Source organism: Sturnus vulgaris, chromosome W, assembly GCF_052056855.1.
Source record: "Sturnus vulgaris isolate bStuVul1 chromosome W, bStuVul1.hap1, whole genome shotgun sequence".
Classification (NCBI taxonomy): Eukaryota; Metazoa; Chordata; class Aves; order Passeriformes; family Sturnidae; genus Sturnus; species Sturnus vulgaris.
This window is the reverse complement of record NC_142282.1, coordinates 2,852,035-2,864,095: the sequence shown is the minus strand read 5'-3', so window position 1 is coordinate 2,864,095 and position 12,061 is coordinate 2,852,035.

The window sequence follows — 12,061 nt, the reverse complement described above, 5'->3', positions numbered from 1 at the left end:
CGTCCCATCACATCCCATCCCAGATATCCCATCCCAGGGATCCCATCCCATCCCAGGGATCCCATCCCATCCCATCCCAGGGATCCCATCCCATCCCATCCCATCCCATCCAATCCCATCCGATCCCATCCCAGGGATCCCATACCAGAGATCCCATCCCATCCCCGGGTCCCCATCCCAGGGATTCCATCCCATCCCAACCCATCCCATCCCATGGATACCATCCCATCCCAGAGATCCCATCCCCGGAATCCCATCCCATCCCAGGGATCCCATCCCAACCCAACCCATCCCATCCTACCCCATCCCATCCCATCCTATCCTATCCCATCCCATCCCATCCCATCCCATCCCATCCCATCCCATCCCATCCCATCCCATCCCATCCCATCCCATTGTAGCCCATCCCATCCCTTCCCACCCCATCCCATCACATCCCGTCCCATCACATCCCATCCCAGGGATCCCATCCCATCCCATCCCAGGGATCCCATCCGATCCCATCCCATCCCATCCCATCCCATCCCATCCCATCCCATCCCATCCCATCCCATCCCAGGGATCCCATACCAGTGATCCCATCCCATCCCCGGGTCCCCATCCCAGGGATTCCATCCCATCCCAACCCATCCCATCCCATGGATACCGTCCCATCCCAGAGATCCCATCCCAGGGATCCCATCCCATTCCAGGAATCCCATCCCATCATACGCCATCCCATCCCATCCTATCCAATCCCATCCTAGGAATCCCATACCAGGTATCCCATCCCATCCCAGGGATCCCATTCCGTACCATCCCAGGGATCCTATTTCATCCCATCCCATCCCATCCCATCGATCCCATCCCATCCCAACCCATCGAAGCCAATCCCATCCCATCCCATCCCATCCCATCCCATCCCATCCCATCCCATCCCATCGCAGGGATCACATCCCATCCCATCCCATCCCATCACATCCCATCACATCCCATCCCAGCAATCTCATCCCAGGGATTCCATCCCATCCCAGGTATACCATCCCAACCAATCCTAACCCAGGGATCCCATCCCATCCAATCCCAGGGATCCCATCCCATCCCATCCCATCCCATCTCAACCCATCCCATCCCAGGGATCACATCCCATCCCACGGATCCCATCCCATCCCATCCCAGGCATCCCATCCGATCCCATCCAAGGGATCCCATCCCATCCCATCCCATCCCAGGGATCCCATCCCATCCCATCCCATCCCATCCAAGGGATCCCATCCCATCCCATCCCATCCCATCGCAGGGATCCCATCCCATGGAACCCATCCCAACCCAGGGATCCCATCCCATTCCAACCCTTCCCATCCCATCCCAGGGATCCCATTCCAGAGATTCCATCACATCCCAGGGATCCCATCCCATCCCAGGGATCACATTCCAGGGATCCCATCCCAGGGATCCCATCCCATCCCAGGGATCCCATCCCATCCCATCCCATCCCATCCCAGGGATCCCATACCAGGGATCCCATCCCATCCCCGGGTCCCCATCCCAGGGATTCCATCCCATCCCAACCCATCCCAACCCATCCCATCCCATGGATACCATCCGATCCCAGAGATCCCATCCCAGGGATCCCATCCCATCCCAGGGATCCCATCCCATCCCACGTATCCCAACCCATCCCATATGATCCCGCGGATCCCATGCCATGGCATCCCATCCCATCCCATCCCATCCCATTCCAGGGATCCCGTCCCATCCAAACCCATCCCATCCCATCCCATCCCATCCCATCCCATCCCATCCCATCCCATCCCATCCCATCCCATTGTAGCCCATCCCATCCCTTCCCACCCCATCCCATCCCATCCCGTCCCATCACATCCCATCCCAGATATCCCATCCCAGGGATCCCATCCCATCCCAGGGATCCCATCCGATCCCATCCCATCCCATCCCATCCCAGGGATCCCATCCGATCCCATCCCATCCCATCCCATCCCATCCCATCCCAGGGATCCCATACCAGAGATCCCATCCCATCCCCGGGTCCCCATCCCAGGGATTCCATCCCATCCCAACCCATCCCATCCCAGGGATCCCATCCCATCCCAGGGATCCCATTCCGTACCATCCCAGGGATCCCATTTCATCCCATCCCGTCCCATCGATCCCATCCCATCCCAACCCATTGTAGCCAATCCCATCCCACCCCATGCCATCCAATCCCATCCCATCCCATTCCATCCCACCCCATCCCATCCCATCCCATCCCATCCCATCCCATCCCATCCCATCCCATCCCAGCGATCTCATCCCAGGGATTCCATCCCATCCCAGGCATCCCATCCCAACCAGTCCCAACCCAGGGATCCCATCCCATTCCATCCCATCTCATCCCATCCCATGCCAGGGATCCCATCCCATCCCACGTATCCCATCCCATCCCATCTCATCCCGCGAATCCCATGCCATGGCATCCCATCCCATCCCATCCCATCCCATCCCATCCCATCCCATCCCATCCCATCCCATCCCATCCTAGTGATCCCATACCAGGTATCCCATCCCATCCCAGGGATCCCATCCCATCCCATCCCATCCCATCTCAACCCATCCCATCCCAGGGATCACATCCCATCCCACGGATCCCATCCCATCCCATCCCAGGCATCCCATCCGATCCCATCCAAGGGATCCCATCCCATCCCATCCCAGGGATCCCATCCCATCCCATCCCATCCCATCCAAGGGATCCCATGCCATCCCATCCCATCCCATCCCAGGGATCCCATCCCATGGAACCCATCCCAACCCAGGGATCCCATCCCATTCCAACCCTTCCCATCCCATCCCAGGGATCCCATTCCAGAGATTCCATCCCATCCCAGGGATGCCATCCCAGGGATTCCATCCCATCCCAGGGATCCCATCCCATCCCAGGGATCACATTCCAGGGATCCCATCCCAGGGATCCCATCCCATCCCAGGGATCCCATCCCATCCCATCCCATCCCATCCCATCCCATCCCAGGGATCCCATACCAGGGATCCCATCCCATCCCCGGGTCCCCATCCCAGGGATTCCATCCCATCCCAACCCATCCCAACCCATCCCATCCCATGGATACCATCCGATCCCAGAGATCCCATCCCAGGGATCCCATCCCATCCCAGGGATCCCATCCCATCCCACGTATCCCAACCCATCCCATATGATCCCGCGGATCCCATGCCATGGCATCCCATCCCATCCCATCCCATCCCATTCCAGGGATCCCGTCCCATCCAAACCCATCCCATCCCATCCCATCCCATCCCATCCCATCCCATCCCATCCCATCCCGTCCCATCACATCCCATCCCAGATACCCCATCCCAGGGATCCCATCCCATCCCAGGGATCCCATCCCATCCCATCCCAGGGATCCCATCCGATCCCATCCCATCCCATCCCATCGAATCCCATCCCATCCCATCCCATCCCATCCCATCCCATCCCATCCCATCCCATCCCATCCCATCCCATCCCATCCCATCCCAGGGATCCCATAGCAGAGATCCCATCCCATCCCCGGGTCCCCATCCCAGGGATTCCATCCCATCCCAACCCATCCCATCCCATGGATACCATCCCATCCCAGAGATCCCATCCCAGGGATCCCATCCCATCCCAGGGATCCCATTCCGTACCATCCCAGGGATCCCATTTCATCCCATCCCGTCCCATCGATCCCATCCCATCCCAACCCATTGTAGCCAATCCCATCCCACCCCATGCCATCCAATCCCATCCCATCCCATTCCATCCCATCCCACCCCATCCCATCCCATCCCATCCCATCCCATCCCATCCCATCCCATCCCATCCCATCCCATCCCAGCGATCTCATCCCAGGGATTCCATCCCATCCCAGGTATCCCATCCCAACCAGTCCCAACCCAGGGATCCCATCCCATTCCATCCCATCTCATCCCATCCCATGCCAGCGATCCCATCCCATCCCACGTATCCCATCCCATCCCATCTCATCCCGCGAATCCCATGCCATGGCATCCCATCCCATCCCATCCCATCCCATCCCATCCCATCCCATCCCATCCCATCCCATCCCATCCCATCCTAGGGATCCCATACCAGGTATCCCATCCCATCCCAGGGATCCCATTCCGTACCATCCCAGGGATCCCATTTCATCCCATCCCATCGATCCCATCCCATCCCAACGCATTGTAGCCAATCCCATCCCATCCCACCCCATCCCATCCCATCCCATCCCATCCCAGGGACACCATCCCAGGGATACCATACCATCCCATCCCATCGCAGGGATCCCATCCCATCCCGTCCCATCCCATCCCATCCCATCCCATCCCATCCCATGCCATCCCAGGTATCCCATCCCAACCAATCCCAACCCAGGTATCCCATCCCAACCAATCTCAACCCAGGGATCCCATCCATCCCATCCCATCTCACCCCATCCCATCCCAGGCATCCCATCCGATCCCATCCCAGGGATCCCATCCCATCGCATCCCATCTCATCCCAGGGATCCCATCCCATCCCATCCCATCCCATCCCATCCCATCCCAGGGATCCCATCTCATCCCAGGGATCCAATCCCAGAGATCCGCTCCCATCCCATCCCATCCCAGGGATCCCATCCCATGGAACCCATCCCAATCCAGGGATCCCATCCCATCCCATCCCATCCCATCCCATCCCAGGGATACCATCCCAGGGATCCCATCCCAGGGATCCCATCCCATCCCCGGGATCCCATTCCAGGGATTCAATCCCATCCTAGGGATCCCAACCCATACTAGGGATCACAATCCAGGGATCCCATCCCTGGGATCCCATCTCATCCCATCCCAGGGATCCAATCGAATCCCATCTCATCCCAGGGATCCCATCCCATCGCAGGGATCCCATCCCATCCCATCCTACCCCATCCCATCCCATCCCATCCCATCCCATCCCATCTCATCCCATCCCATCCCATCCCATCCCAGGGATCCCATACCAGGTATCCCATCCCTACCCAGGGATCCCATTCCGTACCATCCCAGGGATCCCATTCCATCCCATCCCATCCCATCCATCCCATCCCATCCCAACCCATTGTAGCCAATCCCATCCCAACCCACCCCATCCCGTCCAATCCCATCCCATCCCATCCCATCCCATCTCATCCCATCCCATCCCATCCCATCCCATCCCATCCCATCCCATCCCATCCCATCCCAGGGACACCATCCCTGCTATACCATACCATCCCATCCCATCGCAGGGATCCCATCCCATCCCATCCCGTCCCATCCCATCCCACCCCATGCCATCCCATGCCATCCCATCCCATCCCATCCCATCCCATCCCATCCCATCCCATCCCATCCCATCCCATCCCAGGGATCTCATCCCAGGGATTCCATCCCATCCCAGGTATCCCATCCCAACCAATCCCAACCCAGGGATCCCATCCCATCCCACGTATCCCATCCCATCCCATATGATCCCGCGGATCCCATGCCAGGGCATCCCATCCCATCCCATCCCATCCCATCCCATTCCAGGGATCCCGTCCCATCCAAACCCATCCCATCCCATCCCATCCCATCCCATCCCATTGTAGCCCATCCCATCCCATCCCTTCCCACCCCATCCCATCCCATCCCGTCCCATCACATCCCATCCCAGATATCCCATCCCATCCCATCCCATCCCATCCCATCCCGTCCCATCCCATCCCACCCCATCCCATCCCATCCCATCCCATCCAATCCCATGCCATCCCATCCCATCCCATCCCATCCCATCCCATCCCAGGGATCCCATATCAGAGATCCCATCCCATCCCCGGGTCCCCATCCCAGGGATTCCATCCCATTCCAACCCATCCCATCCCATGGATACCATCCCATCCCAGAGATCACATCCCAGGGATCCCATCCCATCCCAGGGATCCCATCCCAACCCATCCCATCCCATCCTACCCCATCCCATCCTATCCCATCCCATCCCCTCCAATCCCATCCTAGGGATCCCATACCAGGTATCCCATCCCATCCCAGGGATCCCATTCCGTACCATCCCAGGGATCCCATTTCATCCCATCCCGTCCCATCGATCCCATCCCATCCCAACCCATTGTAGCCAATCCCATCCCACCCCATGCCATCCAATCCCATCCCATCCCATTCCATCCCACCCCATCCCAGCGATCTCATCCCAGGGATTCCATCCCATCCCAGGTATCCCATCCCAACCAGTCCCAACCCAGGGATCCCATCCCATTCCATCCCATCTCATCCCATCCCATGCCAGGGATCCCATCCCATCCCACGTATCCCATCCCATCCCATCTCATCCCGCGAATCCCATGCCATGGCATCCCATCCCATCCCATCCCATCCCGTCCCATCCCATTCCATCCCAGGGATCCCATCCGATCCCATCCCATCCCATCCAATCCCATCCCATCCCATCCCATCCCATCCCATCCCATCCCATCCCATCCCATCCCATCCCATCCCATCCCATCCCATCCCATCCCATCCCAGGGATCCCATACCAGTGATCCCATCCCATCCCCGGGTCCCCATCCCAGGGATTCCATCACAACCTATCCCATCCCATGGATACCATCCCATCCCAGAGATCCCATCCCAGGGATCCCATCCCATCCAAGGGATCCCATCCCATCCCATCCCATCCCATCCCATCCCATCCCATCACATCCCATCACATCCCATCCCAGCAATCTCATCCCAGGGATTCCATCCCATCCCAGGTATACCATCCCAACCAATCCTAACCCAGGGATCCCATCCCATCCAATCCCAGGCATCCCATCCCATCCCATCCCATCCCATCTCAACCCATCCCATCCCAGGGATCACATCCCATCCAAGGGATCCCATCCCATCCCAACCCATCCCATCCCATCATACCCCATCCCATCCTATCCCATCCCATCCCATCCCATCCCATCCCATGCCATCCCATCCCATCCCATCCCATCCCATCCTAGGAATCCCATACCAGGTATCCCATCCCATCCCAGGGATCCCATTCCGTATCATCCCAGGGATCCTATTTCATCCCATCCCATCCCATCGATCCCATCCCATCCCAACCCATCGTAGCCAATCCCATTCAATCCCATCCCATCCCATCCCATCCCATCGCAGAGATCCCATCCCATCCCATCACATCCCATCACATCGCATCCCAGCAATCTCATCCCAGGGATTCCATCCCATCCCAGGTATAACATCCCAACCAATCCTAACCCAGGGATCCCATCCCATCCAATCCCAGGGATCCCATCCCATCCCATCCCATCCCATCTCAACCCATCCCATCCCAGGGATCACATCCCATCCCAGGCATCCCATCCGATCCCATCCCAGGCATCCCATCCGATCCCATCCAAGGGATCCCATCCCATCCCATCCCATCCCATCCCATCCCATCCCAGGGATCCCATCCCATCCCATCCCATCCCATCCCAGGGATCCCATCCCATCCCATCCCATCCCAACCCATCCCAGGGATCCCATCCCATGGAACCCATCCCAACCCCGGGATCCCATCCCATTCAAACCCTTCCCATCCCATCCCAGGGATCCCATCCCAGAGATTCCATCCCATCCCAGGGATGCCATCCTAGGGATTCCATCCCATCCCAGGGATCCCATCCCATCCCAGGGATCACATTCCAGGGATCCCATCCCAGGGATCCCATCCCATCCCAGGGATCCCATCCCATCCTATCCCATCCCAGGGATCCCATACCAGGGATCCCATCCCATCCCCGGGTCCCCATCCCAGGGATTCCATCCCATCCCAACCCATCCCAACCCATCCCATCCCATGGATACCATCCGATCCCAGAGATCCCATCCCAGGGATCCCATCCCATCCCAGGGATCCCATCCCATCCCACGTATCCCATCCCATCCCATATGATCCCGCGGATCCCATGCCATGGCATCCCATCCCATCCCATTCCATCCCACCCCATCCCATCCCATCCCATCCCATCCCATCCCATCCCATCCCATCCCATCCCATCCCATCCCATCCCATCCCATCCCATCCCAGCGATCTCATCCCACGGATTCCATCCCATCCCAGGTATCCCATCCCAACTAGTCCCAACCCAGGGATCCCATCCCATTCCATCCCATCTCATCCCATCCCATGCCAGGGATCCCACCCCATCCCACGTATCCCATCCCATCCCATCCCGCGAATCCCATGCCATGGCATCCCATCCCATCCCATCCCATCCCATCCCATTGTAGCCCATCCCATCCCTTCCCACCCCATCCCATCACATCCCATCCCATCCCATCCCATCCCAGGGATCCCATCCGATCCCATCCCATCCAATCCCATCCCATCCCATCCCATCCCATCCCATCCCAGGGATCCCATACCAGTGATCCCATCCCATCCCCGGGGCCCCATCCCAGGGATTCCATCCCATCCCAACCCATCCCATCCCATCCCATCCCATCCCATCCCAGGGATCCCATCCCATCCCAGGGATCCCATCCCATTCCATCCCATCCCATCCCATCTCATCCCAGGGATCACATCCCATCCCAGGGAACCCATGTCAGAGATCCCATCCCATCCCAGGAATCCCATCCCATCCCATTCCAGGGATCCCATCCCATCCCAGTGAACACATCCCAACCCAGGGATCCCATCCCATCCCAGGGATCCCATCCCATCCCATCCCAGGGATCCCATCCGATCCAATCCCAGTGATCTCATCCCATCCCAACCAATCCCATCCCACCCCATCCCATCCCATTCCATCCCATCCCATCCGATCCCATCCCATGCCATCCCAGGGATCCCATCCCATCCCAGTGAACACATCCCAACCCAGGGATCCCATCCCATCCCAGGGATCCCATCCCATCCCATCCCAGGGATCCCATCCGATCCAATCCCAGTGATCTCATCCCATCCCAACCAATCCCATCCCACCCCATCCCATCCCTTCCCATCCCATCCCATCCCATCCCATCCCTTCCCATCCCATCCCATTCCAACCCATCCCATCCCATCTTATCCCATCCCATTCCATCCCAGGGATCCCATCCCATACGAGGGATCACATTCCAGGGATCCCATCGCTAGGATCCCATCTCATCACATCCCAGGGATCCAATCCCTTCCCATCTCATCCCAGGGATCCCATAAGATCCCATCCAACGGTTCCCAACCCATCCCAACCCATCCCATCCCATGGATCCCATACCAGGGATCCCATCCCAGGGATCCCATCCCATCGCATCCCATCCCATCCCAGGGATCCCATCCCAGGGATCCCATCCCATCCCATTCCATCCCATCCCAGGGATCCCATCCCAACCCAGGGATAACATCCCAGGGATCCCATCCCATCCCAGGGATCCCATCCCATTCCATCCCATCTCATCCCAGGGATCACATCCCACCCAGGGATCCCATGTCAGAGATCCCATCCCATCTCACGGATGCCATCCCAGGTATTCGATCCCAAAGCAGGAATCCCATACTATCCCAGGGATCTCATTCCAGGGATCCCATCCCATCCCAGGAATCCCATCCCATCCCATCCCATCCCAGGGATCCCTTCCCATCCCATCCCATCCCATCCCATCCCATCCCATCCCATCCCATCCCATCCCATCCCAGGGATCCCATAACATGGAACCCATCCCAACCCAGGGATCCCATCCCATCCCATCCCAGGGATCCCATCCCATCCCAGGGATCCCATCCCATTCCAACCCATCCCACCCCAGGGCTCCCATCCCAGAGATGCCATCCCATCCCAGGGATGCCATCCCAGGGATTCGATCCCAACCCAGGGATCCCATCCTATCCCAGTGATCCCATCCCATCCAATCCCATCCCATCCCATCCATTCCCATCCCAGGAATCCCATCCCATCCCATTCCTGGGATCCCATCCCATTCCAGGGATCGCATCCCAGCCCAGGAATCCCATCCCAGGGATCGCATCCCATCTCAGGGATCCCATTCCATCCCATCCCTTCGATCCCATCCCATCCCAACCCATCGTAGCCAATCCCATCCCATCCCTCCCCATCCCATCCAACCCCATCCCATCCCATCCCATCCCATCCCATCCCATCGCAGGGATCCCATCCCATCCCATCCCATCCCATCACATCCCATCACATCCCATCCGAGCGATCTCATCCCAGGGATTCCATCCCATCCCAGGTATACCATCCCAACCAATCCTATCCCAGGGATCCCATCCCATCCAATCCCAGGGATCCCATCCCATCCCATCCCATCCCATCTCAACCCATCCCATCCCAGGGATCACATCCCATCCCACGGATCCCATCCCATCCCATCCCAGGCATCCCATCCGATCCCATCCAAGGGATCCCATCCCATCCCATCCCATCCCATCCCAGGGATCCCATCCCATCCCAGGGATCCCATCCCATCCCATCCCAGGGATCCCATCCCATCCCATCCCATCCCAACCCATCCCAGGGATCCCATCCCATGGAACCCATCCCAACCCAGGGATCCCATCCCATTCCAACCCATCCCATCCCATCCCAGTGATCCCATCCCAGAGATTCCATCCCATCCCAGGGATGCCATCCCAGGGATTCGATCCCAACCCAGGGATCCCATCCTATCCCAGGGATCCCATCCCAGGGATTCCATCCCATCCCAGGGATCCCATCCCATCCCAGGGATCACATTCCAGGGATCCCATCCCAGGGATCCCATCCCATCCCACGTATCCCATCCCATCCCATCCCAGGGATCCCATACCAGGGATCCCATCCCATCCCCTGGTCCCCATCCCAGGGATTCCATCCCATCCCAACCCATCCCAACCCATCCCATCCCATGGATACCATGCGATCCCAGAGATCCCATCCCAGGGATCCCATCCCACGTATCCCATCCCATCCCATATGATCCCGCGGATCCCATGCCATGGCATCCCATCCCATCCCATCCCATTCCAGGGATCCCGTCCCATCCAAACCCATCCCATCCCATCCCATCCCGTCCCATCACATCCCATCCCAGATATCCCATCCCAGGGATCCCATCCCATCCCAGGGATCCCATCCCATCCCATCCCAGGGATCCCATCCGATCCCATCCCATCCAATCCCATCCCATCCCATCCCATCCCATCCCATCCCATCCCATCCCATCCCATCCCATCCCATCCCATCCCAGGGATCCCATACCAGAGATCCCATCCCATCCCCGGGTCCCCATCCCAGGGATTCCATCCCATCCCAACCCATCCCATCCCATGGATACCATCCCATTCCAGAGATCCCATCCCAGGGATCCCATCCCATCCCAGGGATCCCATCCCAACCCATCCCATCCCATCCTACCCCATCCCATCCCATCCTATCCCATCCCCTCCAATCCCATCCTAGGGATCCCATACCAGGTATCCAATCCCATCCCAGGGATCCCATTCCGTACCATCCCAGGGATCCCATTTCATCCCATCCCGTCCCATCGATCCCATCCCATCCCAACCCATTGTAGCCAGTCCCATCCCACCCCATGCCATCCAATCCCATCCCATCCCATTCCATCCCACCCCATCCCATCCCTCCCCATCCCATCCAACCCCATCCCATCCCATCCCATCCCATCGCAGGGATCCCATCCCATCCCATCCCATCACATCCCATCACATCCCATCCCAGCGATCTCATCCCAGGGATTCCATCCCATCCCAGGTATACCATCCGAACCAATCCTAACCCAGGGATCCCATCCCATCCAATCCCAGGGATCCCATCCCATCCCATCGCATCCCATCCGATCCCATCCCATCAAATCCCATCCCATCCCATCCCATCCCATCCCATCCCAGGGATCCCATCCCATTGCAACCCATCCCATCCCATCCCACCCCATACCATCCCATTCCATCCCATCCCAGGGATCCCATCCCATCCCAGGGATCCAATCCCATCCGAGCTATCCCATCCCAGGGATCCCATCCCATCCCATCCAATCCCAGGGATCCCATCCATCC